This window comes from Aethalodelphis obliquidens, unplaced genomic scaffold (assembly GCF_003676395.1).
Source record: "Aethalodelphis obliquidens isolate GAN/ISIS:26980383/991018 unplaced genomic scaffold, ASM367639v1 scaffold55, whole genome shotgun sequence".
NCBI lineage: Eukaryota > Metazoa > Chordata > Mammalia > Artiodactyla > Delphinidae > Aethalodelphis > Aethalodelphis obliquidens.
In genome coordinates this window covers 8,238,428-8,254,164 of record NW_020837999.1, presented here as the reverse complement: position 1 = coordinate 8,254,164, position 15,737 = coordinate 8,238,428, and the positions used below count along the sequence as shown (strand labels likewise).

Below are 15,737 nucleotides of genomic sequence, written 5' to 3'. Positions count from 1 at the left end.
GCCTGGCCAGTGGAGTGCAGAATGCTGAAATAAGGCATTGGCAAATGTTTGCAGTTTCGAGGAAAACTTGTTCCGAAACCTCTTGGGATTGGCCTCCCCTGGGTCCTGTGTAACAGTGACCATCCTATGGGATGTCACATGGCCAGAGAGTCAGTGACTTTCAGATTCCTTGCTGAGAATCTGAGAGGAGCAAGGAGGAGGACAGAGAGGAGGACTCTCTCCTTGCTTCCTAGATTCTCACATGGAGAAAACTACATGAAGAGTAAGAGTGTCTAAAAAACAAGAAAGATACTGGGTAACATCAGTTGGCTCTTAGGAGTGGAACTGAATGGCTAGAGGACAGAAATTGACAGAAGGAGATTTTTCATAGTACACCCTTCTTTACTCTTTGAGTTTTAAACCACATGAACGTTTTTCATTGACTCAAAAACAACAAAAAAAGAGGAAATGAAGAAAAGAAAAGAAAAAAAAACCCTTCAAGAGTTGCCAGGGAGATTTCTAGCTTTGGAATTGGAAATCTGATAAACTATCAACATAATTACTCATCTTCCTGAAAAAACAGACAAAGGAGTCCTTGATACTATATACAAGGTTCAGGCAAGCATCCAGGTCAAAGATAAATTTTATCTCTGGCCCTTGGAAGTTTTGCTACTGAAATGCTAGTTCTGGCAAGTAGTGACAAATGTCTCAAGCTTATGTAGCATTTTAAGCTTTTCAAAGCACTTTCACTTATTTTTCCTCTCTCTTTGCATCAGTTCCCCAGTGTTCTCCTTACATTAAACAGGAGCAGTAGTGATCCACGCAAGCTGTCCATTTAACAAACACAGTCCTTTCCTGGGCACTGCTACAAAAATGCTTCATTTTATTGCAACAAGTGCACCTGCTTCTTTTTTATGGCACTGCCTGCATGGGACTAGTCTCTTGCACAAAACCCTTGAAATATTTGGTGGCATGACCATGTTCTCCTTAGTCTTTTTAAAAATAAATGAATAGTTAATTATGTACTTGAAGTATAGTTGATTTACAGCATTTTGTTAGTTTCAGGTGTACAGCAAAGTGATTCAGTTATGTATACACTCTTTTTCCAATTCTTTTCCTTCATAGGTTACTACTGTGCTATACAGTAGGTCCTTGTTGTTTACTTACTTTACATACAATAGTGTGTATCTGTTAATCCCAGACTCCTAGTTTATCCCTTCCCCCGCCTCCCCCTTGGTAACCTTAGGTTTGTTTTCTATGTCTTTGAGTCTATTTCTGTTTTGTAAATAAGTTCATTTGTATCATTCTTTTAGATTCCACATATAAGTGATATATAATATTTGTCTTTGTCTGTCTGACTTACTTCACTTAGTATGATAATCTAGGTCCATCCATGTTGCTGCAAATGGCATTATTTCATTCCTTTTTAATGGGTGAGTAGTATTCCATTGTACATTGTACCACATCTTCTTTATCCATTCATCTGTCAATGGAGATTCATGTTGCTTCCATGACCTGGCTATTGTAAATAGTGCTACAATGAACATTGGGGTGCATGTGTCTTTTCGAATTAGAGTTTTTGTCTTTTCCAGATATATGCCTAGGAGTGGAATTGTTGGGTCATATGGTAGTTCTATTTTTAGTTTTTTTAAGGAAACTCCATACTGTTTTCCATAGTGGTACACCAATTTACATTCACATCAACAGCATACAAATGTTTTTCTCCACATCCTCTCTAGCATGTATTATTTGTGGACTTTTTGACCCTTAGTCTTTTTTTAAACTTATGAGCCCCAGGTTCTTTGGCTAGAATGATGTGGCCCAGTCATCCTCTCTGGACCTATCCCAGTGCCACTCAAAACAAGGGACTTAGAGTGGAATCTAAAACTCCAGATGTGACCTGGCCGGATGTGGCTGTGTGACCATCACTCTCCCTTGTTCTGGATCTCCTGCTTCCAGAAATGAGACTAAAAGGGCATTAGTTGTCCTAGCAGCTACATCACTTCATTCTCTCACATTGACTTGCCACCAACTAAAGCCTTTTTGTCCTTTTAGTGAGAATAGCTGTTCTGAATGCTTTCCTCAGGCTGCTAATATTTTAAAAACCTATATACATGACTATATTCTTCCTTATTAAAGTTCCCCTGGCTAGATTCCAGCCATTTTCAAATCTAGATTCCATCAATCATTAGTCCTCCCAAGTTTGACTATCTGGTCCTCTGTCTTCCTCTCAGTCTTTGATACAAGCCTTGTCAGGAGCCAAACCCCATGGCATGACTTTAAAGCCCTCCCTTTAGATCAGTGATTTTCAAGGGCCTTTTCTTAAATCTCTATTCTATTATGAAAACATTAAAATATACAGAGAAGTAGGACTAGTAGCGCAAAGAACACCTATGTATCCTCCACCTATAGGGTCTACAATTGTCAATATTTTGTCACATTTCCTCTATTTACATATTGTTTAGCTCAATCATTTAAAAATAAAGACACATGACATTTTACCACTAATAGTTCATTTTACCACTTGCAGCTCTGCACCCCACCCCTGCAAAATTCTCCTTCTAAGGATAGCACCTTTATCAAAAGTAACAAAAAATGAACAATAATTCCTGCTTGTTTTCTCCACTTCGTCCATATTCAAATTCCCCAATTTGTTGCCAACATGTCTATCATGGCTTTGACAAAACGAAATCAAATCAAGTGACACATTGCAGTTTTGGCTCTTTTAATCTAAAAAAACAATACCTCAACTTCTTTTTTTCAATGAATTGCCTGTCAAAGAGACAAAGATAATTGTGTTTTAGAATGCTAAAGACCTCTTTAAATGCTGTCTGTCTTCATGTTGGTAATTTCAAATGCTGCTACCAGGTGTGAACGATTTATTGAAAAATTACTAATTTTTCTTGTCTATTAATCAAATCCCTATGTAACTACCAATAAGAACTTCTGATAAGCATGAGATAACACTCTGACCATATCGGGTTGCTAGAATCACAGGGATAAACTCAGAATTGTGATACTTTATAATTGTGTAACTTTGGTCAAGTTACTTAACCCCTGTGAATCTTGGTCTCCTGTGCTCTATAATGAAGATAAAAGTATCTGTCTCAATAATAAGAGCAGCATGTATACTAAAATTGGAAGGATACAGAGAAGATTAGCATGGCCCCTGCCCAAGAGTGACATGCAAATTTGTGAAGCGTTCCATATTTTTTAAGCTATGTATATTTATTAGATATTGCAAAATATCCCTTTATGAGAGTTTTCTAATTTATATTATCACCAGAAATGTATGCAAGTGCCTGTTTCCCTCAGCTTCGACAACAGTGGTAGTAGTTTTTATTTTTAAATCAATTTTAGAGAAATTATATCTCTGTGTAATTGAAATTTATATTTCTCAAATTACGAGATCAGACATATTTGCAATATGTTTAAGAGTCATTTTTATATATTTTTTGGTAAATTGTTCAGCTTTTAAACTTATTTTACTATCATGACCCATTAATTTTTTTAATTAATTAATTTATTTTTATTTATTTTTGGCTGCATTGGATCTTTGTTGAGCTATGTGGGCTTCTCATTGTGGTGGCTTATCTTGTTGCAGAGTGTGGGCTCTAGGCGCACAGGCTTCGTTGTGGCGCATGGGCTCTAGAGCGCAGGCTCAGTAGTTGTGGTGCATGGGTTTAGTTGCTTCGCGGCATGTGGGATCTTCCCGGACCAGGGATTGAACCCGTGTCCCCTGCATTGCAGGCAGGTTCTTAACCACTGCACCACCAGGGAAGTCCTTGACCCATTAATTTTTAAAGAATAAAATATTTAATTAGCCAAATGGCACAAAAGAAAAAATCCTACAAGGATTGATGCAATAGCACTCATGGTTTCCATTTAGAGTCTCTGACCGCAGGAGCAAACAAATTTTCATTTAACGTTTGGAAAGCTGACTTTTTAAACTAACATTTGTCAAACTCATACTGTATGCTCATAAATGATCAGCTGAGCACTTATTGTGTTCCCTACTACATGCTGGACACTGTGAATTCACATTTCCTCTTTACAGCAACCCTACAAAATAGGTAGAGTTATTATCCCCATTATATGAATGAGGAAATTGAACTCACACATGTTAAATAAGTTCGCCAGGTTCACACCAAGTTGGGAATTGAACTGAGGTCTTTCTGAGCATGTAGTTGGAGCTCTTTCCACTACCCTACTCTGCCTCTTTGATTGTAAACAGTGCCCAGTTCTTATTCAACACAGTATATCTCATATTTCCTTGCAATCAATCACCTCAACCTTGTTAGAGTTAAGTCCAAAGTAGCAATTCCTCTGTGGAATCCTCTACCTTCTGAGGGATAAAAATGGCTCCAAACCAAGCCAGGCCAAGCCTCGTCTTGTGTTTTCTCAGGGTAAGGAATGCCATGTGCTTGCTCCAGGCAGAGGCCTCTGTTCTCTCAGCCTGTTATTGGCGTGTGTCATGTGTTTGGAATGGGAAGCAGGCTCTGGCATGAAACTCGCCCACAAGGATAGACAAGGCTTGGGCGGTGGATGGTAGAGGGTAGGAAGGCTGACTAGACCCAAGAGTGTGGCAAAGTCAGTGAATGAGTCTTAACAGCAGTCAGCCCTGGTGTTCCAGTCCACAGCTGGAGCCCAAAGTGGAGCACAGCAGCAGTGGGGAGGGAGGTGCAGGAGTGTGTATGGAGGGGAAAGGAGACACTTGAAAATGTCACGGGCAGGAGTTCATCATCTTGGAAGTCTGGTTACCTATGGCAAAGCCCCATCGTGGAACAAGTTTCAAAGGGCTGCCCATAGAAGGGAGTCTGGCCAGAGCAAAACTAGAAAGCCCAGGGATTCCCAGGAGGAACATATCATGATCTATGGGGGAGGAGTGTAGTTAGAAAGTGCATGCAATATCTCAATATTTTGCATGTACACATATTTAAAATAAAATATTCTTATTGTGTTAAAATAGAACATAATGAAAGTAAATTTGAACAAAGTCTTTTTAGCTGGTGAGGGTGTTCAGAAACTTAGACTCTAGCCAAAAACTATTAGTTATCTTTCGCATATTAGTGACTTTCGAGGAGGTTGTGAAATTTTTGTGTTAAAAGAGAGGGCATCAGTTTCAATATTGAGAAACCTTTGGAAAGTAGAAGAGAAATAAGGAGTCCAGTTCTGGGGGCAGGCTTTGTTGCCCCCAAGGGCAATGAGTTAGCCTAGGGCTTCCCTCCATTTGCTTTATTTATTTAATTAATTAATTTATTTTATTCTATCTACTGTTTGGTGCAGGGATAATTTCGTCTCATACCCATTCCAAAGTGGAACTAAAGGATATGTGTGTATGGCCAAATAATCTTACTAATAATCAGACCTGATCTTTAAAATCTTGTTATTGTAACTAAACCTCTTGGTCTAGGATCCAGGGGGAATTGACAATGCTGTTCTTTGATGCCCTTTGTGAAGTTCATGGAAGGGAGTTATTATGTTAATATGCATATTAAAATTTATTCTCTAACTTGGCTGAGAACCAAACAAAAGAAAATAAGCTTCCTTCTATTTCAGCAGAAACATTTGAGTTATAAGAAATGTAAAAATCATTTTTCTCACTAGGAAAAGAAAGACAATTTTCTCCACTCAATGGACTATTAAATTTTAGAATCTCATTCCCTGAAGAGGTTTAAGAATCTGGTAGGGCTTCCCTGGTGGCACAGTGGTTGAGAGTCCGCCTGCTGATGCAGGGGACATGGGTTCGTGTCCCGGTCCGGGAGGATCCCACATGCCGCGGAGTGGCTGGGCCCGTGAGCCATGGCCGCTGAGCCTGCGCGTCCGGAGCCTGCGCTCTGCAGCGGGAAAGGCCACAGCAGTGAGAGCCTCGTGTACCGCAAAAAAAAAAAAAAAAAAAAAAAAATAGAATCTGGTAGATGGGCTAGATCAGTGCAGTCCATGAGTTCAGTGGGGACCAGATGATCTTTGATAACAGGGAACAGTTGGGGTCACTCTTTCAGTCTTTGGGTTCCACACTGAAATGAAAATTCACCAGCACTATTTCTAGATTATTTAAAACTAACAATACATAAATTATTATAATATATAAATATAAAAACTCCTATAAAGGTAAATGTGCAACATTTTGAGCATTTTATATTATACTAAGACTTTATTGCTTAGAAGACTTTAAATAAGGTAAAATGAGATTTTTTTTCCTTAAATTGAAAGAAAAAGGAAAAAGTGAGAAAGGAGTGAGGAAATGGAGATAGAAAAGACCCAGAAATCCCACTACTGGGCATATACCCTGAGAAAACCATAATTCAAAAAGAGTCATGTACCACAATGTTCATTGCAGCTCTATTTACAATAGCCAGGACATGGAAGCAACCTAAGTGTCCATCATCAGATGAATGGATAAAGAAGATGTGGCACATATATACAATGGAATATTACTCAGCCATAAAAATGAACAAAATTGAGCTGTTTTGTAGTGAGGTGGATGGACCTAGAGTCTGTCATACAGAGTGAAGTAAGTCAGAAAGAGAAAAACAAATACAGTATGCTAATACATATATATGGAATCTTAAAAAAGAAAAAATGGTTCTGAAGAACCTAGGGGCAGGACAGGAATAAAGATGCAGACGTAGAGAATAGACTTGAGGACACGGAGAGGGGGAAGGGTAAGCTGGGACAAAGTGAGAGAGTGCCGTGGACATATATACACTACCAAATGTAAAATAGATAGCTAGTGGGAGGCAGCTGCATAACACAGGGAGATCAGCTCGGTGCTTTGTGTCCACTTACAGGGGTGGGATAGGGAGGGTGGGAGGGAGACACAAGAGAGAGGGGATATAGGGATATGTGTATACATATAGCTGATTCACTTTGTTATACAGCAGAAACTAACACAACAATGTAAAGCAATTATACTTCAATAAAGATGTTAAAAAAAAGAAGAAGTGAGGGGTTCTCTGCTTATATAGCTGCACAAAGGACAGGAGTAATTTTTCCATTGACTTAAAACATTTCTTTTTGATTTTGTTCATTCTAGCAGTCATTACTGATTATGAAGATAACCCAAATGAATTAATCTGTAACCAGTTCATAGATATGGTCATTTAAAAATTTTTAAATCCAATTTATTTAAGATGAAATAAAATTCACTTATTTCTTCTACTCCCCATCACCCCTTGCCTCTTGTAACCATCAATCTGTTCTCTGTATCTATGAGTTTGAGCTTTGTTTTGTTTTTTCAGATTCCACATAAAAAAATGAGATCATATGGTATTTGTCTTTGTCTGATTTATTTCACGTAGCATAATTGCCTTGTGGTCCATCCATGTTGTTGGCAAGATTTCATTCTTTTTATGGCCAAATAATATTCGTGTGTGTGCGTATGTAATTTCTTTATCCATTCATCCATTGGTGGACACTTAGGTTGTTTCCATATCTTGGCTATTGTAAATAATGCTGCAATGAACATGGCTGTGCAGATATATTTTCAAGTTGGTGTTTTTATTTTCTTCAGATCAATATCCAGAAGTAGGATTACTGGATCTTATGATAGTTCTATTTTCAGTTTTTTGAGGAGACTCCATACTGCTTTTCATAGTGTTTGCACCAATTTACATTTCTACTAAGAGTGCACAAGAGTTTCCTTTTCTTCATATCTTTGCCAACACTTGTTATTTCTTGTTTTTTTGACAGTAGCCATCTGACAGGTGTGAGGTTTATCTCATTGTGGTTTTGATTTGCATTTCCCTGGTGATTAATGATGTTGAACATCTTTTCATCTACCTGTTAGCCATCTGTATGTCTTTTTAGGAAAAATGTCTTCTCAGACAAAGATTTTTAATGGGATTGTTGGGTTTTTTTTTTTCGGGGTGTATGAGGTTTTTTTTTTAACATATTTTGGATATTAGCTCCTTATTGAATATATGATTTGCAATTATTTCTCCTATTCAGTAGGTTGCCTTTCCATTTTGATGATGGTTTCCTTTGCTGTGCAGAAGCTTTTTAGTTTGATGTAATCCCACTTGTTTAATTTGCTTTTATTACTTTTGCTTTTGGTATCAGTTTCAAAAAATCATCACCAAGCCAGGTGTCAAGGAGCTCACTGCCTATGTTTTCTTCTAGGAGCTTTATGGTTTCAGGCCTTACATTCAAGTCTTAGTTAATGTTTGGTATGGTGTAAGATAGTGGTCCAAGTGTCATTCTTTTGCATGTGGCTGCCCAGTTTTCTCAATACCATTTCTTTTTTTTTTTTTTTTTAATTTATTTTATTTATTTATTTTTGGCTGTGTTGGGTCTTTGTTGCTGCACGTGGGCTTTCTGTAGTTGCGGTGAGCGGAGGCTACTCTTCCGTTGCAGTGCGTGGGCTTCTCATTGTGGGGGCTTTTCTTGTCGCGGAGCATGAGCTCTAGGCACGCAGGCTTCAGTAGTTGTGGCTCATGGGCTTTAGAGCACAGGCTCAGTAGTTGTGGCGCACGGGCTTAGTTGCTCTGGGCATGTGGGATCTTCCCGGACCAGGGATTGAACCCATGTCCCCTGCATAGGCAGGCGGATTCTCAACCACTGCGCCACCAGGGAAGCCCCTCAATACCATTTCTTGAAGAGGCTGTCCTTTTCCCATTGTATAGTCTTGGCTCCTTTGTTGTAAATTAATTGACCATGTATGCGTGGATTTTTTTCTGGGATCTCTGTTCCATTGACCTGTGTCATTTACCTTAATTTAATTCAATGAACATTCTGTGAAAACCTACTGAGCAATAGGCGTTGTGTTGGGTGCTGTAGATCCAACAGTGAATATCATTGTTTTCTGCTCCTGAGAAGTTTGTGATCTAATTGGGCAGCAGAGGTAGGTTGACAGATAATCACAATGAAACGTTAGAAGTGCTGTGATAGAGGTATGCACAGGGTAGTAGGAGGGGTGGGGAAGTGAAGAGAGGGTTTCCTAGGAGAATTGTCCATAAGCTGATTTTAAAGAGCACTCGATATTGGATCTAGTGCAAAAGGGCAGCCTCTAAGGGGGTGAGGAACTATAGTGGTTATACGCTTGGACTCTACTCACTCTGGCTGAGTTTCCTCATCTGTAACACCAAGATAGTAATATACCTTATAGGGTTGCCATACAATTAAAGGAAGTAATTATGTACAGCACCTTAGCACCTAGCTCTCAGTATATATAAATTATTAATTCACTTTAAATGCAGTATTACCTGATGGATCTGAAATTGTGTTTGGAGGGCTCTTACTTTAGGGTTAATTCTGTGCTTAGAAGTCTTTTTTTTTTTCTTGTAGAATATTACACAAGAGTCAAGAGTGGTGATGTATTAAGGAGTTGATAAATTAATTAGAAATGTGGCAGTGTGGAGGTTTTTTTTGGCTGCTTTGGGTCTGCTGCTAGAGAAAGCACGTGGGCTTTCTCTAGTTGCGGTAAGTGGAGGCTACTCTTCGTTGTGGTGCACGGGCTTCTCATTGCGGTGGCTTCTCCTGTTGCGGAGCACGGTCTAGGTGCATGGGCTTCAGTAGTTGTGGCACACAGGCTCAGTAATTGTGGTGCATGGGCTTAGTTGCTCCATGGCATGTGGGATCTTCCCAGATCAGGGATTGAACTCGTGTCCCCTGCATTGGTAGGCAGATTCCTAACTACTGCACCACCAGGGAAGTTCCACAGTGGTGGTTTTAAAAGGAGTTAATAATGTTTAACAAGAAGGTACCTCAGCCCAATCCAACATTTGCTCTCATTCATACTCATACTTGAGTTCCTATTGTGTACTGTATGGAAGGCTTACAAAAAAGATTCCAACATAATACTTTTCTGTAGAAACTCACAGTCCAATGAGAAAGACAACGTGGAAACAAAGCATTACAACACCATATGATAAGTGTGATCATAAAGTCGTGTGCAAAATACCGGTTATGACATTATTTGGATTATTTGGCTGTGTAATACTTAACTGAATAAGCTGGAGAAAAGCATGATCAGAACTGGGTCTGAGAAAGAACAAACAATGGCAGCTGAGTGGAAGGAGGAAACACCAGTTGGAAAGAGATCAGTTAGAGGCTTTTGCAATAATCTGGTAAGGTTGGTAAATCTTGGTAGTTTCTAGCTGAATATATGGTCTGGCCCTAGGAAGAGAGATCTGGACTGGAGGGTCATGTCTAGGAGTCATCAGTCTAAAGGTGATATTTGAAGCTATGGGTACCAATGAAATGTAAACCTTGGAGCCACTGTCCTAGCTATGCTTGGGCCTTTGACATCTATCTAAAGTACAAGGTCTCACTAGTATCATATCTCTCCCCCAGGCATTCAGTCTCCCAGTGTTCCCACAGTCAATAGTTATAATAATGGCACTGTATCAGTCAAGTCAGATTCTTATTCTTTTCTGACTGACTGTAGAAAATGAAGTAGTATTTTCATTTGCTGCCACATCCATTTTCAGTGGCTTTCTCCCCTGCTGTGGCACCCTCATTCCACATACCATCTCACATTCCATTTCCAAAGTGCTAGACTTTCTAATTAATCACTGTATGTTACCCTATCTAAGATGCCATCCATGAAAAGATGCACCATTATTTTATATACCAATAAAGAAGGGACTTCCCTGGTGGTCCAGTGGTACAGAATCTGCCTTCCAATGCAGGGGATGCGGGTTCCATCCCTGGTCGGGGAACTAAGATCCCCCATGCCGTGGGGCAACTAAGCCCGTGTGCCACAACTACTGAGTCCGTGTGACGCAACTAAGACGCAACGCAGCCAAATAAATACATAATTTTTTTTTTAATGCCCAAGATGAAGAATCTAATGGGAGACCCCTACATAAAGCTGAGACACCAAAGGGCCACACTTTCCATACAGAAGTAAACAAGAAATAAACTCACCACCCAGAGAGAGACAGCAAAAAATCTTGCGTGCCCCGGTCTTGGCACCGATGGAGAGAGGGTGAAAAACATCTCATGTGAGAAATGAAACTACAAGCTGGCACTCATACAAGTGGTCTAAGGTCACACTGCTAGTGTGGCCCAAATATTCTCAATCTCAGAATGTAATTTGTAGTCGTGTCACAGTGACCAGTAGAAGAAAAAGTAAATCCTCACAACCAAGGTTCTCAATGCCCATATGATGGTCCACCAACTCTAGCAGTAATCAAAATCAGTACATTCTACTGAAACCAAAGGACACTGAGCATCTGGTAGGCTTCCTTGTGTAAGGATTTGGACTATAGTCTCTTTCCTGTGAGTTTAAATTATGAAGGTAATATTTTGTCTATTTAGACCACTCCAAATTACAGATGGAGAAACCAAGGTTTATATATAACCATGGCACTGGGGTGCTCATTTAGTGCTCCCCAAAACTACTTCTTTTTCTCTGAAAGATCATAACTTGTCTGTGTCTGGCATCTTAGGCTCTTCCTGGAATGAGGGAGGGCTAGATGGTAGCTTTTATTAAGTATCATGTTGGCATTTACAGACATGAACATAAGTTGCTGGAGCCATGAGTCATAATGTTGACAGAACCTCACTAGAGACTAATTCTGGGCTCCGCATCTGGAAGTTACAGATGCTGGTAAAGATTTTGAGAAGAAACATAAAAACTGTTGTAAAACAGGAACTAGGTAGGAAGGGTAAAATTCTGGGCTTTTTTTTTTTTTAACCGGAAGGAATTCCAGAGACCATCTAGTGCAGTTCCTCAGGCCATCTGGCAGGGCTGCTATGCAGATCAGGTTTTTGCATGGCTCAACCTTTTGCATAAACTCTGTTTATATGCCCCCTTTTCAGAGAAAACCCCTTTGATTATCTCATCTATAATAGCCTACCTACAATCCAGGACGCTTAATACTTTATTCTGCCTCTTTTAATCATGGCAGTTATCACTATCTGATACTGTCTGAAATGATTAGTTAATTGTCAACTTGCTTTTTTTCTCTCTTCTCCCACTAGAATGTAGAGACCTGGTTCAAACAACTCTGTAAACCCAGAGCCAGAACAATACCCCTAAAATAGAAACTCAAAAATATTTGTTGAATGACTGAACAGTGAATGAATCAATGAAGAAAATAAGGACAGAAGCTGTTATTATTTCACTCAGACAGATAAGATTCCATATCAGGTTTAGACTAGGTTTTAAGTGATTCATTTTCTCTGAGGAACTAGCTATAATGTTTCTGTGTCACAGCTCTTAGCATAGTGCCTGCCACATACAAGGCTCTCAGGAAATATTTGCTGGGTAAAAGAATGTGTATCGTATACCCCATAATGATGAGCTGCTATAATTACCAGGAAGAGTAATCAGGGAACAACATATAATCTTATTAACCAAAAAAAAATTGGGAAATACAAATAGATTTTATATGACATGAAGATTGAAAGAGATGAAAGATTTAAAGATTTAAAATAACATTTTTAGAATAAGAAGTGGAAAATCATTAAGACTGGGAATGGAATGCAGGGGACTTTTAAGGAAGAAGGAGAAATTCAAGATGTCATGATTGTCCATGTTCCTCTCATCTCCTTTGTTAAGTAACCCGGGAAGGTTATAAAATCTTCCAGGAGGGCTTTAAAAATAAGAGCACTGGGCTTCCCTGGTGGCGCAGTGGTTGAGAGTCCGCCTGCCGATGCAGGGGACATGGGTTCGTGCCCCTGTCCAGGAAGATCCCACATGCCGCAGAGCGGCTGGGCCCGTGAGCCATGGTCGCTGAGCCTGCGCGTTCAGAGCCTGTGCTCCGCAACGGGAGAGGCCACAGCAGTGAGAGGTCCGTGTACCGCAAAAAATAATAATAATAAAAACTAAGAGCACTTTCTCCTTGACTGGAGTGCCCCCAGAATGAGGGATAAACCAAGCAGCCTTTCCAACATCTTCCAGCCTCATGATACTCTGAATTTGGACACTGAGAAACTACTCATTTGTAATCCAGCAAACACTTACAAAGTGCCTCCAAGCGCCAGAGAAGAGTCAGGATCCTTTGGCTGCAAGTGACAGAAACTCAATTCATACAATTTAAAGAGAAAAGAAAAGAAAAAAAAAGGACGTATGCTTGAAGGATACTGGGTTTTCTCCCAGAGCAATAAACCCACTAAAAGGGCAGGGATGTAGCAGACCCTAGGAACCACTGGAGCCAGGAACTTAATATGGTGTGGATTCTTTCTCTACCTTTTCCCTTCTTCCTGGTGTTAGCTTTTTCCTTCCCCTGCTGCAGACTGCCTATTTCCCCATGGCGGAAAACCTGACAACAGGCATCTTCTAAGATTTATGCCTTATAGCTTTTGGCCACTGTGGTTCCAAGCTGAAAAATCTAAAAGAAGGCACCTAGCCCAACTTGAAAACGCACACGATCAAATCAAGGCATTCAATTATGACCATTGCAATGGGATTAGATTAGAATTCCATAAAGATTAAGTGGTGGGGAGAGAGAAACAGTTTCTAAAGGAAGTGGGTGGGGCTGAGCAGGCAATGCCACATACACTCATTATGGTCTGGCACCGTGCTGGACACTGGTCAAAGGTGACTGAGGCTTTATACCTGTAAAACCAAGGTGTCATCAACTACTGAAGCACACAAAAATGCTGGCAGCGATATCACCGGGAAGTCTGACGTGGTGCTGTGTTTGGGTGCAGCTGAGTTTGGTGCCTGTCTCCGAGAAGGCAGCCTCCAATTTCCTTGTAAAAGGTGTATCCTTGTCTCTCCAGTTCAGAAGTCTGACCTGTCCCTTGGAGCTAGTGATGACAGTGGAGGTAAAGGTGATGGTTAAGGAACTGGTTTGTCAACACTTGGGAACCTGCAGAAGAGGTCACTGTGACACTCTTGGGGGTGAGCATGATCAAGTAGAGTAGATGGAGAGAAAGAAAGAGAGAAAACAGGAGAAGAGTGTTGTGAATGGGGTTAATGTCAAATTAACCCCAAAGCTCACTTCCTCGTAGTTCTGCATGTCTTCCTCCATTGAGGAATGAGAAAGTTAAGCTCTCCTGGAAAATACTAAGAGTGTAAAGCTTTCTGATCTGGGAGTCTCTGATCACAGACTGTCCCTTCTACTCTGTGGCTGTGTCTCCTCAGCCCCGCCCCCCCGACCCCCCACCCCGCCGCCCCAGCAGTGCCTGGTTGGAAAGGGGGTATGAGACTGAATGAGCTATTTCTGTCCTAGCTTTGTTTCCATGACAACTGATCCTCAAGCATTGCACTTAGGCCCTTCTAAGTCACACCTTCCCAAGGAGGATTCTGTAGGTTTGCGGAAGGGATGGAGTTGGCTTCTGGTCACATAGCTGGGCTTTTCAGAGATTCTCCAAAGGGCTGATGTATCTTTTAGAAATATTTCTGTTTTCAATGCTTAAAGTAATAGTAATTCTTTCCTAAATGACTTGAAATCAAAATTCTTCACTTTTCCCTTTAGGCAATGGCCGCAGCCCGCTAACTCCCAAATAGGCCTATAAGAACAGCACGGGCTAGAGTATGCCTGCTCATTTGTCAGTCAAACGGGAAAGTAGGAGGAAGTAATGCATTGGTGACAACTGACTCAGCCAGTCAGCCCAAGTCAGGAATCATCTCTCCTTTCCCTGAACTAGAGTGACTGTCCAGAACTGGAGCATTTCAGGGGAAGGAGTGTGTTAAGATTTCTTTCAAGTTAAGAGACACATGTGGCAAGCATCACAGAGGAGATGGAAGTGTTCAGGGAGATGAAGCTGATAAACATCCGTATTGTAAGAATGTCAGTGACTGACTCTGAGTTCCTCCTTTAGGCTTGAAGGAAGAAACCATGACTTAACCATTTCCCTGTATCTAGCTAGCATGGTGCCTGGCACTGAGCCGGTACTCAGTAAGTTTTGGTTGATGGACTGATTAAAAGTAATATGTGGTATTTGCAAGCGTATCTCAGGAGCTATGCAGAATCTGGGGCTTCCTAAAAGCACCAAACTTGCTCTCTAGAAGTAAAAGTCATCCTTTTTAAATTTTTAAATTATCACTCATTTAACTCTGATGGATTTTTCTTAATCGTGCTCCATGTTAACTAGGAATTTGATTCCCCAAAACTGGTTCTGAGTGAAATAGAGGGAATTAGTTTTCTCTCTTATCATCCTCTAAAGGAGCAGCAACTCATTCTGAGATCCAGAAACTGAGCTGAGGATAGGAATGCCTGTGGATTCCCAGCAAAACTCAAGTTTGAAATAAAGTGAGATGCCTTGTGGAGTTATCTTCACTGAGGGACCACGAAACCACCACAGAAACGTAGAAACAGAGTCTAGTCAGCGTGGAATTCTCTTTGGTTTCCTTTCAATTTGTAACCCCCGTAGACCTTAGATAATTGAAATCTGGAGTTTTTCACAATTAGACCTCTTATTTGTGCATGAGAATTGCTGAAGTAAACTGGCTTAAAATTGAAAAACAACAAGGAAAAGGTAAGCAATGAGAATTGACATTTGTTAATGAAGAACAACAACGTAAGATGTTTATATTTTAGTGGCTGAGAGCAGGTCCGCTAGTGGCAGCCTGTCTGGGTCTGTGTCCTGACACTACACCTTCTTGCTGCCATGTGGCTTTGGGCAAGACTGTTGTGAGACTGAAATGTATTATATCAAGAAAAGTGCTCAAAATATGCCTGGTACATAATAAGTGCTCAATAAATATCAACGAATCTTACTATTATGATATTATTTTTAAATGCTTTGTAAGCCACAATTTTAATCAGGCTATCCTCCTGCTTAAAATACTTGAATGGTTTCTTGTTTTCCCCCTAAACTGCAAGTTCTTGAGCGTGGCCAACAGATTATTCCAGTGCTGG

At 40.3% G+C, this 15,737-nt stretch overlaps 1 non-coding gene across 1 annotated transcript; it reads left to right on the top strand.

The window, feature by feature from the left end:
• Positions 1 to 3,089: 3,089 nt before the first annotated feature.
• LOC113609321 (U6 spliceosomal RNA) lies at positions 3,090 to 3,193 on the top strand. The gene has a single exon (XR_003428603.1). It is a non-coding gene; the product is annotated as a U6 spliceosomal RNA (small nuclear RNA).
• The last annotated feature ends 12,544 nt before the right edge of the window (positions 3,194 to 15,737 follow it).